The sequence below is a fragment of the Eurosta solidaginis genome, chromosome 3 (genome assembly GCF_040869045.1).
Source record: "Eurosta solidaginis isolate ZX-2024a chromosome 3, ASM4086904v1, whole genome shotgun sequence".
Classification (NCBI taxonomy): domain Eukaryota; kingdom Metazoa; phylum Arthropoda; class Insecta; order Diptera; family Tephritidae; genus Eurosta; species Eurosta solidaginis.
The window spans coordinates 36,654,873-36,667,286 of record NC_090321.1 but is presented as its reverse complement, the minus strand read 5'-3'; positions in this window follow the sequence as shown (position 1 = coordinate 36,667,286).

The following is a 12,414-nucleotide window of genomic DNA, read 5'->3' as shown; positions in this document are numbered from 1 at the left end:
GAAGCCACCATGGAGTATGTAAATGAAGGACAGTCCCTCCGCAAGGAGCTACTCCCTGGATGAAATTTCTTGAACGATCCACGTTACATTAAAATATCAGCCATTGGTCCTGGCAAAAACCACGGTTCACTCCAGTCTATAGAACCGGCTCACTTAGGTGGTTAAGCGCCAATTAGTGGTGATGATGTTAATGATCATGGTAGTTCAGATCCTTTTTCACACTCAGCAGATGACCTTTTACAAAATCATAAAGCATGACCAAGGCCTAGGCAAGCAGAAATTGTAAATCTATGTAAACAACATCGAGTATAATAACATTTGTGCTCACAGCATCCATGTGAAAATATTCTTCATACAAGCTGAAAAAAAATGTAATTAGTTTCCTCTTAAGAATCCATTACAGTATTTACCAAGTTCAAAATCATAGGGCGTGTCGAATTATTAGGCGCACAGTTTTACCTACAGCATCTGATTGAAATCTGTAAACATATCTTATATAAACTTTGTTCAATTCAAGAATACAACTTCTCACGCTGCAGCTACTTGGGTCCATTGTTGTTGCAGATTTATAATTTCCTAAACAAAGTATGAATGAATTTTGATGCTTCAGTGCGTCTAGCATCAAATATGAGGTGCATCACCCATGACATTTTCACACACAGTAAACCAAGTTTGGTAAGTAATAATCTAGATTTTTTATTGAGGCCAACGCTTACAGGTCAGTGAGTAGCAGAATTGTCTAATACCGCATGCGCTATCGTCAGCGAATACAAGGATCAACAAAAAATGTTTGCATATTTTCAGGCGCTTAACACTCATAAAGCTCCCTTTGATTTTCCATCCGGATGGATCAATGATGCATATACGACTGATTTTACGTCATCATGATGATGGCGCAATGCCGAACCCGGCTTGTCTCCAAACCAAATTTAACAAGGGATGACGGAAAAGCGTTCGAAAATACATCGTTTTGAGTAACTAATTTTTAATTAAAATCATCTCGAAAATGACCTAAAATTATGTTTTATACTGTGGTACTTTTCTTGTTTAACAAAATCAAAATATACTTTGTGCTAGCACAGATGGAATTCGAAGGGCTAGAAATCATTCACCATAACGCAGTATCAGGGTAGCAAGAAGCCCAATGTGAATACTTCTTTTTATCAATTTCGTGTTATGCAAACTTACATACATACATACATATCTAGGTCTTTAAATTGTTTGGTCGATATTTAGCCGACAGCAATGAGTAAGTTGCTAAGGACGTTGAACAAAACCTGTTCCTTACTTAGCACTCATTCACTGCTTCCATCCAACCATGACGGATTGTCATGCAATTTAACAGGACGACCACAGCAATAACAGCACGAGTTGATGAACGTCCACATACTTACATATATATGGGTTCATGAAAGTAAACGAACTGAAAATCGCTATTTTACCTTCTTTGGAGGGGACTATTGGATTGAGCTGTCTGATGTACGTTTCAATGAGCCTCACAAGTGTGGCCAGCAAAATACTTACTCCATGTAATGCATCAACCGTTCCATGAGAGCAACCAAGCTGTTCGATTCTACTTCGCTGGCTATGCTCACAAAAAGTGTTACGCCGACTGCATTTCAATTCATGATTTTTCAAAATCACTCGAGCCATGCTACCATGAAAAACGTTTTGAGTTGTGTGCGAAAAAAGCTGTTCACCTGCTAATCGGTGACAGTCATTGATTTCGAAAAATTAAGTTGACATGCTTATAAATTAGGCCTCGTCAGTAACAACAGATGTAGGAAGTGCGAGCTGCAGTAAGAAACGGTTAAGCATGTTCTGTGTTCGTGTCATGCGCGCGCAAGGTTCAGGCTCCAGCTAAAAGGGGCGGCAGGGTTGCCAGATCACGAGGCAGCAAACAAAAAACTCTGGTCACTCTATGCCATAGTTGTGTACCTGCACTAAATTTTCAATTCTACCGCTACAAAGTTTTTAGTGGTGCCCTACTTTGCTTGGCATATGCCGTTGCCGAGTTGGAATAAGTATGTAGGTCCATTACAAATTTTTTAGTTGTTGTTGTTGTAGCGATAAATTAACTTCCTGAAGGATTTGGAAATTAGCAAGATGCGAATTCTGACACACACATACACACACACAGACACAACCACACACTACAACACAAGTTAAGGCATATATGCTTACTGTATGATTTAACAGCGCTTGGCAACAGCATCCAATTTTCATCAAAAGTAGCAACTGAAAATAAAAATTAATTAAAATTTAAAAATAATATACATACATATGTTGCTGAAACTAAAACAGCCGTTATTGAATATGTTTCGAGTTTGATAATTTTTTTATTTTTTATTTTGTTTTCTTGGCTATTCGCTGTCGAACTCAGATTTACTGCTAGAAATGGGTCACAGACACATACACACACTAACGTCTACATACACAAGTATTAAATCCAACTAGCATGCGAAATCTCTAGTTCACATGTCGTTATTTGGACTCACGATTTCAGAGGTATTTTGATTTTGACGGGCCCAGAATACTTGCCGAGAGATTTTCTTAAATTTGCTGTGTCTGCAGAATATTTAACAAACAGATCCTTCAAATATTGGGCCACGTGAAAGTCGCCTAGTGAGAATCTTAAGGACAATGCGTTGTAATAACGTATTAGGTAAGGGATGATCAATTTTTCAACTCAAATATATTCAAAACAAGTAAGGAAGGCTAAGTTCGGGTGTAACCGAACATTACATACTCAGTTGAGAGCTGTGGAGACAAAGTAAGGAAAATCACCATGTTGTAAAAAGAACCTAGGGTAACCCTGGAATGTGTTTGTATGACATGTATATCAAATGGAAGTGGGCCATAGTTCTATAGATGGACGCCATTTAGGGATATCGCAATATTTTAAAGGGGCGTGGGCCTTAGTTCTATAGGTGGACGCCTTTTCAAGATATCGCCATAAAGGTGGACCAGGGGTGACTCTAGAATTTATTTTGTACGATATGGGTATCAAATGAAAGGTATTAATGAGTATTTTAAATGGGCGTGGGCCTAGGTTCTATAGATGGACGCCTTTTCGAGATATCGCCATAAACGTGGACCAGGGGTGACTATAGAATGCGTTTGTGCAATATGGGGTATCAAATGAAAGGTGTAATTGAGTATTTTAAAAGAGCGTGGGCCTTAGTTCTATAGGTGGACGCCTTTTCGAGATATCGCCATAAAGGTGGACCAGGGGTGACTCTAGAATTTGTTTGTACGATATGGGTATCAAATGAAAGGTGTTTATGAGTATTTTAAAAAGGAGTGGGCCTTAGTTCTATAGGTGGACGCCTTTTCGAGATATCGCCATAAAGGTGGACCAGGGGTGACTCTAGAATGCGTTTGTACAATATGGGTATCAAATGAAAGGTGTTAATAAGTGTTTTAAAAGGGAGTGGGCCTTAGTTCTATGGGTGGACGCCTTTTCGGGATATCGCCATAAACGTGGACCAGGGGTGACTCTAGAATGCGTTTGTACAATATGGGTATCAAATTAAAGGTGTTAGTGATTATTTTAAAAGGGCGTGGGCCTTAGTTCTATAGGTGGACGCCTTTTCGAGATATCGCCATAAACGTGGACCAGGGGTAACTCTAGAATGCGTTTGTACAATATGGGTATCAAATGAAAGGTGTTAATGATTATTTTAAAAGGGCGTGGGCCTTAGTTCTATAGGTGGACGCCTTTTCGGGATATCGCCATAAACGTGGACCAGGGGTGACTCTAGAATGCGTTTGTACAATATGGGTATCAAACGAAAGGTGTTAATGATTATTTTAAAAGGGCGTGGGTCTTAGTTCTATAGGTGGACGCCTTTTCGAGATATCGCCATAAACGTGGACCAGGGGTGACTCTAGAATGCGTTTGTACAATATGGGTATCAAATGAAAGGTGTTAATAAGTGTTTTAAAAGGGAGTGGGCCCTAGTTCTATGGGTGGACGCCTTTTCGGGATATCGCCATAAACGTGGACCAGGGGTGACTCTAGAATGCGTTTGTACAATATGGGTATCAAATGAAAGGTGTTAATGATTATTTTAAAAGGGCGTGGGCCTTAGTTCTATAGGTGGACGCCTTTTCGGGATATCGCCATAAACGTGGACCAGGGGTGATCTAAAATGCGTTTGTACAATAGGGGTATCAAATGAGAGGTGTTAATAAGTGTTTTAAAAGGGAGTGGGCCTTAGTTCTATGGGTGGACGCCTTTTCGAGATATCGCCATAAAGGTCGACCAGGGGTGACTCTAGATTTTTTTTTTTACGATATGGGTATCAAATGAAAGGTGTTAATGAGTATTTTAAAAGGGCGTGGGCCTTAGTTCTATAGGTGGACGCCTTTTTGAGACATCGCCATAAAGGTGGACCAGGGGTGACTCTAGAATTTGTTTGTACGATATGGGCATCAAATGAAAGGTGTTAATGAGTATTTTAAAAGGGAGTGGGCCTTAGTTCTATAGGTGGACGCCTTTTCGAGATATCGCCATAAAGGTGGGCCAGGGGTGACTATATAATTTCTTTGTACGATATGGGTATCAAATAAAAGGTGTTAATGAGTATTTTAAAAAGGAGTGGGCCTTAGTTCTATATGTGGACGCCTTTTCGAGATATCGCCATAAACGTGGACCAGGGGTGACTCTAGAATGTGTTTGTACGATATGGGTATCAAATTAAAGGTATTAATGAGGGTTTTAAAAGGGAGTGGCCCTTAGTTTTATATGTGAAGGCGTTTTCGAGATATCGACCAAAAGGTGGACCAGGGTGATCCAGAACGTCATATGTTGGGTACCGCTAATTTATTTATATCTGTAATACCACGGACAGTATTCCTTCTAAGATTCCAAGGGCTTTTGATTTCGCCCTGCAAAACTTTTTCATTTTCTTCTACTTAATGTAGGTGTCACACCCATTTTACCAAGTTTTTTTCTAAAGTTATATTTTGCGTCAATAGACCAATACAATTACCATGTTTCATCCCTTTTTTCATATTTGGTATATAATTATGGCATTTTTTTCATTTTTCTTAATTTTCGATATCGAAAAAGTGGGCGTGGTCATAGTCGGATTCCGGCCATTTTTTACAACAATACAGAGTGAGCAGATAAGTACGTGAACTGAGTTTAGTAAGGATACATCGATTTTTGCTCAAGTTATGATGTTAACGGCCGAGCGGAAGGACAGACGGTCGACTGTGTATAAAAACTGGGCATGGATTCAACCGATTTCGCCCTTTTTCACAGAAAACAGTTATCGCCCTAGAATCTAAGCCTCTACCAAATTTCACAAGGATTGGTAAATTTTTGTTCGACTTATGGCTTTAAAAGTATCCTAGACAAATTAAATGAAAAAGGGCGGAGCCACGCCCATTTTGAAATTTTCTTTTATTTTTATATTTTGTTGCACCATATCATTACTGGAGTTGAATGTTGACATAATTTGCTTATATACTGTAAAGATATTAACTTTTCTTTTAAAATTTGAATTAAAAAATTTTTTTTTTAAAAAGTGGGCGTGGTCGTTCTCCGATTTTGCTAATTTTTATTAAGCAGGCATATAGTAATAAGAGTAACGTTCCTGCCAAATTTCATCATGATATCTTCAACGACTGCCAAATTACAGCTTGCAAAACTTCTAAATTACCTTCTTTTAAAAGTGGGCGGTGCCATCCCTATTGTCCAAAATTTTACTAGTTTTCAGTTCTGCGTCATAAGTTCAACTCACCTACCAAGTTTCTTCGCTTAATCCGTATTTGGTAATGAATTATCGCACTTTTTCGATTATTCGAAATTTTCGATATCGAAAAAGTGGGCGTGGTTATTGTCCGATATCGTTCATTTTAAATAGTGATCTGAGATGAGTGCCCAGGAACCTACATACCAAACTTCATCAAGATACCTCAAAATTTACTCAAGTTATCGTGTTAACGGACAGACGGACGAACGGACAGACGGACGGACGGACGGACATGGCTCAATCGAATTTTTTTTCGATACTGATGATTTTGATATATGGAAGTCTATATCTATCTCGATTCCTTTATACCTGTACAACCAACCGTTATCCAATCAAAGTTAATATACCCTGTGAGCTCTGCTCAACTGAGTATAATTAAGGACCGGTTTTTCCGAAAAATTTCAACTCCGTCTGTCTGTTAAACTGCACTTAAAGTTATTCATCAGTTTTTCTGTATACTTTAGCTGAAGTTTAAGCTGAGCTTAAGCGGCCTATCTATCAGGGCTAAACTATAGTTTACTTATCAGCTAATTACGTTCGTTCCCCTGCAAAAATCGCGAGTACTCCATGCATGCACGTATGGAGTACTCGCTATGGACCAACCGAGTGCTCCAAAATTAACCACAATTCATACAAAAAATATGGTCCAATTAACATTGCGATGTCCTAGGACTGGACCATATACACCAGTTCCGCATTACATCAGAGTAATCCATGGAGTACCCACAGTCCAATAAACATCGTGCAGTGATTACAATCGTTAAAAACGAGCAATGATCGGCTTACAATATGTTCGTGTAGAAACATGAGTTGGTCCATTGCTGCATTACAGTGGAGTATAAAGCTGGAGACATTGGTGCTTTATCGGTAACCGTATCGGTAACCTTTTAACAGCTGATTCGACCAACCTTATGAGAATCAATGCAATCGATTATTGGTGCCGCTAAGGTCGTAACCGTATCGTAGCCAACCAATTGGGTTTTGGTTTACCGTCGTAACGATAAACAGCTGATTACGTTAGGGATACGACTACAGCGATACGACAAACGTCACCAATGACTCCAGCTTAATGGTAAGTACTCCAGTGGACCACATGGTCCAACGATTTTTGCAGGGTCGCAATGGCGTCGAATATACCCAACAAGCATTTGGGTACCATTATACTCGTAGCTCGAGTTGATAACTAGCATACTTCTAAAATCTCAAAAGTTGTTTCGAAACAGTGACTCAACTTGATAATCAAAAGGGAACTTTTTTTAAAACAGAAAATGCCATTACGTAAGTTGAAAAAAAAGATAGTTCCCCACTTGTACTCAGTGTGGCTCTCTAATTGGACTCAAATAAGATTCCAATACTACAGTATTTTCACAAAAATAAAATGAAACATGTACATTTTTTTTTTAATTTATATCGTTTCATTACTGCCACCAACCAGCTGTTTTTTTTTCACAAAAAAAAAGTTTGGCTTTGGGGAGTTTTAAAATTTCAAAGTTTTCAAATTTTGTTGAATGGAGTTAGCAGATTGTACGGCGGCGTCGATAATTTGAAGTCTTATTTTGGGTCATCGAAATCAATAACTGTGACCAACTACCAGGAAAACAATATTATTCACACATAATTCAAAATACCAACAATGTTCTTAGAAGTTAAAATATTCATAGATTAAACTGCAGTTTGTTGATTTTTGTGTTTATAGTCTATAAATACAAGACAAGTTGACGTTTATGGCAAATAGTCATAGAATTGAAAGTTCAAGAATTTGCGGGGTTTCTTATTGCAGTAACGCCGCGTTGTTGTCCCTTTCAATCGCATGTCTTTCCCTCACACTTGGTTGAAGTTAGCAATATGCATAATGAACAATAAGTTTAACGCTAGTCCTTAAAATACTCAACGTTATCGTCACAGGCTGGTAAACATAGACCACACCATTTTCAAGCCCCAAAAACATGTGCGTGACAGATAATAGACTGGCTGTGTGTGTTTCTGTTCGCCCAATTTTATGTTACGCTCAACGATTTTGTGTGTTTGGAGGAGCCTCAACAATATAAAGACCAGCAGGGCTAGCGCGCATATGATATTATTTGTTGTTTTACACAATGATTAAGAAGAGAACCAAAATTTAAGCATAAAAATGGCACACCCTAATACACAAATTTGGTTAAGTTTGCTAAGAACGCCTGTAGTTATGCAAGATTTTATTCTGTTTTTAAACGGTTTTATTTAGCTTGACTTGACAGGCTTGACTTGGATGGCTGGCTCGCAGCCGGCACGAATTTTGTAATTGAAAATTAAGTAAGCTACAAGCTTAAACTGGAATATAGTTCAGAAGCCGACGACAATGCAATAATAAGAAAAAACTCCGATAGGTGGCGCATGGATCGAAATATTTCAAAAAATCGTATTTGTGGTCCGATTTGGTTCATATTTGGAACACATAATACATACATGAATAGAAAGCGACCTATGAAAAAATCGCCGCTAGGTGGCGCAAGGATCGAGATATTCAAACAATCGTATTTGTGGTCCGATTTGGCTCATAGTTGGAATACATAATACATATGTACATGAATAGAAAGCAACCTATGATGTCCGATTTGGCTCATATTTGGAACAAAGATTACATACAATCAGGTAGTAGTGACATCAAAATATTTTGGAGTTCAAGGAGGGACAAGCATACGTGGCGCAGAGTCGAGTAAAGTCTTGGGAAGGATTATGTATTCAGGACTTAGATTGTAACAAATTGTCAGGAAAATGTCCTTGTAATAATGAGTCACTAAATGAACTAAATAGAAAGTGAAATAATAGGCAATTAAATAAATGCTAAAAACTTGAAAAGAAAATAATTTTAAAAAATTGTTAAGTTAACGGTTTTATTAAAAACAATACTTTCATGAAGTAACAATAATTCGAAAAGTTAGAAAATAATTAGGTAGGTCCCAGGTACTAGTTATCACTTACTTACTTGCTTAATTGGCGCTTAACCGTCTAAACGGTTATGGCCGTCCAACAAAGAGCGCCAGTCGCTCCTTCGCTCCGCCAAACGGCGCCAATTGGTCACACCAAGGGAGTTTAAATCGTTTTCCACCTGGTCCTTCTAACGGAGTGGGGGCCGCCCTCTACCTCTGCTTCCATAGGCGGGTTCCGATAGAAACACTTTCTTTGCCGGAGCATCATCTTTCATTCGCATAACATGGCCTAGCCAGCGCAGCCGCTGCGTTTTAATCCGCTGGACTATGTTGATGTCTGGGTATAGCTCGTACAGCTCATCATTAAATCTTCTTCGGTACTCGCCATCGCCAACGCGTAGAGGTCCACAAATCTTTCGAAGAACTTTTCTCTCGAACACTCCCAAAGCCGCTTCATCTGCTGTTGTCCATGCTTCTGCCCCATATAGCAGGACGGGTACGATAAGTGACTTGCAGAGTATGATTTTCGTTCGCCGAGAGAGGACTTTACTTTTCAATTGCCTACCTAGTCCAAAATAGCATTTATTGGCAAGATTGATTCTTCGCTGGATTTCAGCGCGGATGTTGTTGCTAGTGTTGATGCTGGTTCTCAAATAAACTAAGACTTTTACTATTTCGGAATTATGGCTGCCAACAGTAGCGTGGTTGCCAAGGCGCGTATGCGCTGACTCTTTGCTGGATGACAGCAGGTACTTCGTTTTCTCCTCATCCACCATCAAACCCATCTTTACCGCAGAACTAACAGCGCGGGGGTTTAGGCCGATGATATCAATGTCATCAGCATATGCCAGTAATTGCACGCTTTTGTAGTATATTGTTCCAGTGCGGTTAAGTTCTGCAGCTAGTATAATTTTCTCCAGCATCAAATTAAAGAAATCGCACGATAGGGGGTCACCCTGTCTGAAACCTCGTTTAGTTTCGACCGGCTCGGAGAGGTCCTTCCCAATTCTGACTGAGCTGATGGTGTTGCTCAACGTCATTTTGCACAGCCGTATAAGTTTTGCGGGGAAACGAAATTCATACATAGCGGCATATAGGCAGCTCATTTTCGTGCTGTCGAAGGCGGCTTTAAAGTCGACGAAGAGGTAATGTGTGTCGATTCTTTTTTCACGGGTTTTTTCCAAGATTTGGTGCATTGTGAAAATCTGGTCGATGGTAGATTTACCAGGTCTGAAGCCGCACTGATAAGGTCCAATCAGCCGGTTCACGGTGGGCTTCAATCTTTCGCACAATACACTTGAAAGGACCTTATATGCGATATTGAGAAGGCTGATTCCACGATAGTTGGTGCATTTTGCAGTATCCCCCTTCTTGTGGACTGGGCAAAGAACACTTAGATTCCAACCGTCGGGCATGCACTCTTCCGCCCATATTTTGCTAAGAAGCTGCTCCATGCGCCTTACCAAATCCTCGCCGCTGTACTTGAATAGCTCCGCAGGCAATCCATCAGCGCCCACGGCCTTGTTGTTTTTCAATCTGGTTATTGCTATTCTAACTTCGTCATAATCGGGCGGGGGGACATATATTCCATCATCATCGATTGCGGGATCGGGTTCTTCATCTCTGGGCGCTGAATTGCTGCCTCCAATTAGGAGAACAGAGAAGTGTCCCCTCCATAATCTAAGCACTCTCTGGACATCAGTTACAAGGTCGCCGTTTTCATTCCTACAGGAGTTTGCCCCGGTCTTAAAACCTTCCGTCTGTCACCGTATTTTTTGGTAGAATTTTCGGGCGTTTTTCCTGATGGCTAGTAGAACAAGCTCCTCGCACTCACGCCTTTCTGCTTCTGCTTTTTTCTTCCTAAAAAGGCGTCTCGCTTTCCTTTTTAACTCACGATAGCGTTCACACATTCCTCTTGTCACGCTCGCTTTTAACGTAGCCCTGTAGGCAGCGTCTTTTCTTTCGGTTGCAACGTGGCATTCTTCATCGTACCAGTTGTTTTTTCGTGGCCGCCGGTAACCAATTTTTTCCTCGGCGGCAGTACGAAGTGCTTTGGAGATATGCTCCCACTGCTCCTGTATTCCTTCAGGATGAGTTGTGCTCTCAGAGAGCAGGTGTGAGAGTCGAGTTGCGAAATCATTGGCAGTCTGTTGTGATTGAAGTTTTTCGACGTCTAGCTTTCTTTGTGTTTTTTGTTCCTTGGTTTTAGCCGCGTTGAGGCGGGTGCGTATTTTGGCTGCAACGAGATAATGGTCCGAGTCGATGTTAGGTCCTCGAATCAGGCGCACATCTAAAACACTGGAGACATGCCGTCCGTATATCACAACGTAATCGATCTGATTGCGAGTATTTCGATCAGGAGACAGCCATGTAGCTTGTTGTATCTTTTTAAGCATTAACCTCGTACTGGATATGACCATGTTTCGAGCACCGGCAAAATCAATCAGCCTCAGTCCGTTAGGAAAAGTTTCATTGTGTAGGCTGAACTTTCCGACTGTAGGGCCAAAAACACCTTCTTTGCCCACCCTGGCGTTAAAGTCGCCAAGCACGACTTTTATATCATGACGGGGGCAGCGCTCGTATGTGCGATCTAATTGTTCATAAAAAGTGTCTTTCACCTCATCGTCTTTCTCCTCTGTCGGCGCATGGGCGCAGATGAATGATATATTAAAACATTTTGCTTTTATTCGGATAGCGACGAGACGTTCGTCCATAGACGTGAACGCCAGCACTTGGCGACAAAGTCTCTCTCCCACCACGAATCCGACGCCGAAACTGCGCTTATTCGTATGGCCACTCCAATAGATGTCACAATTTTTGACCTTCCAATCCCATTCAGGGAGCGGACGTTCCAGGTGCATGCCCTCAATTCATTGTCCTTCAAACGTTTTCCATGACAACCTTAATATATCATTTCATTTTCATGAAAGGTATTAAAATGAAATGGCTAAAAACCACATATGTACCTGTCTTCTTATCGACAACTAGCGCCAATAGCACGCACCAAGAAAGACCAAATCTTCTACTATATCAACACACAGATAAGTTGCAGATTGAATCAAGAACCCCACCACAGAACAGTACTCGTAGTGCTATACTTATCAAAAGTTTTTGATACAGTAAATCACAACACGTTACTGCAAGACTTGGAAGGATGTCCCTTCCTCCTAATCTCAAAAGGTATACTGAAAGTTATCTGTTTGGTCGAGAAGCATCCGCGCAATTCAGGAATGTAACATCTAAACCCAGAAGAATTAAACAAACGGTACCACAGGGTGGTATCCTATTCCCACCTTAGTTTAACTTCTATATATCGAAGCTACTTTCGCCACGTGAAGGAGCTACCATTGTATCCTACGCTGATGACGGCACGATAAAAGTAACAGGTCCCTGCCACCTATAGATGAGCGATACAATAAAATATACGACTATCTCCCTAGTCTCTCCAGTTTCATCGCCTCGCGAAACCCGTCACTGCCAGCGACCAAATCATCGGCGAACTTATGTATGACGTGGACGTCCCAAATTTTTACCATTTTGCACATCCACGTCGATGTCATTACGCTACCTACTGTCTTACAACCAAAAATACTGGGTGTGACGTTTGATTAGGATCTACATTTTGGTGAACATGCATCCGCAATTGTACGTTAAATCCAGAGCCGTAATAAATTCCTCGAATCTCCTGCCGGCAGCACTTGTGGTAAAGATAAAGAAACGCGCATTATCACTTACAAACC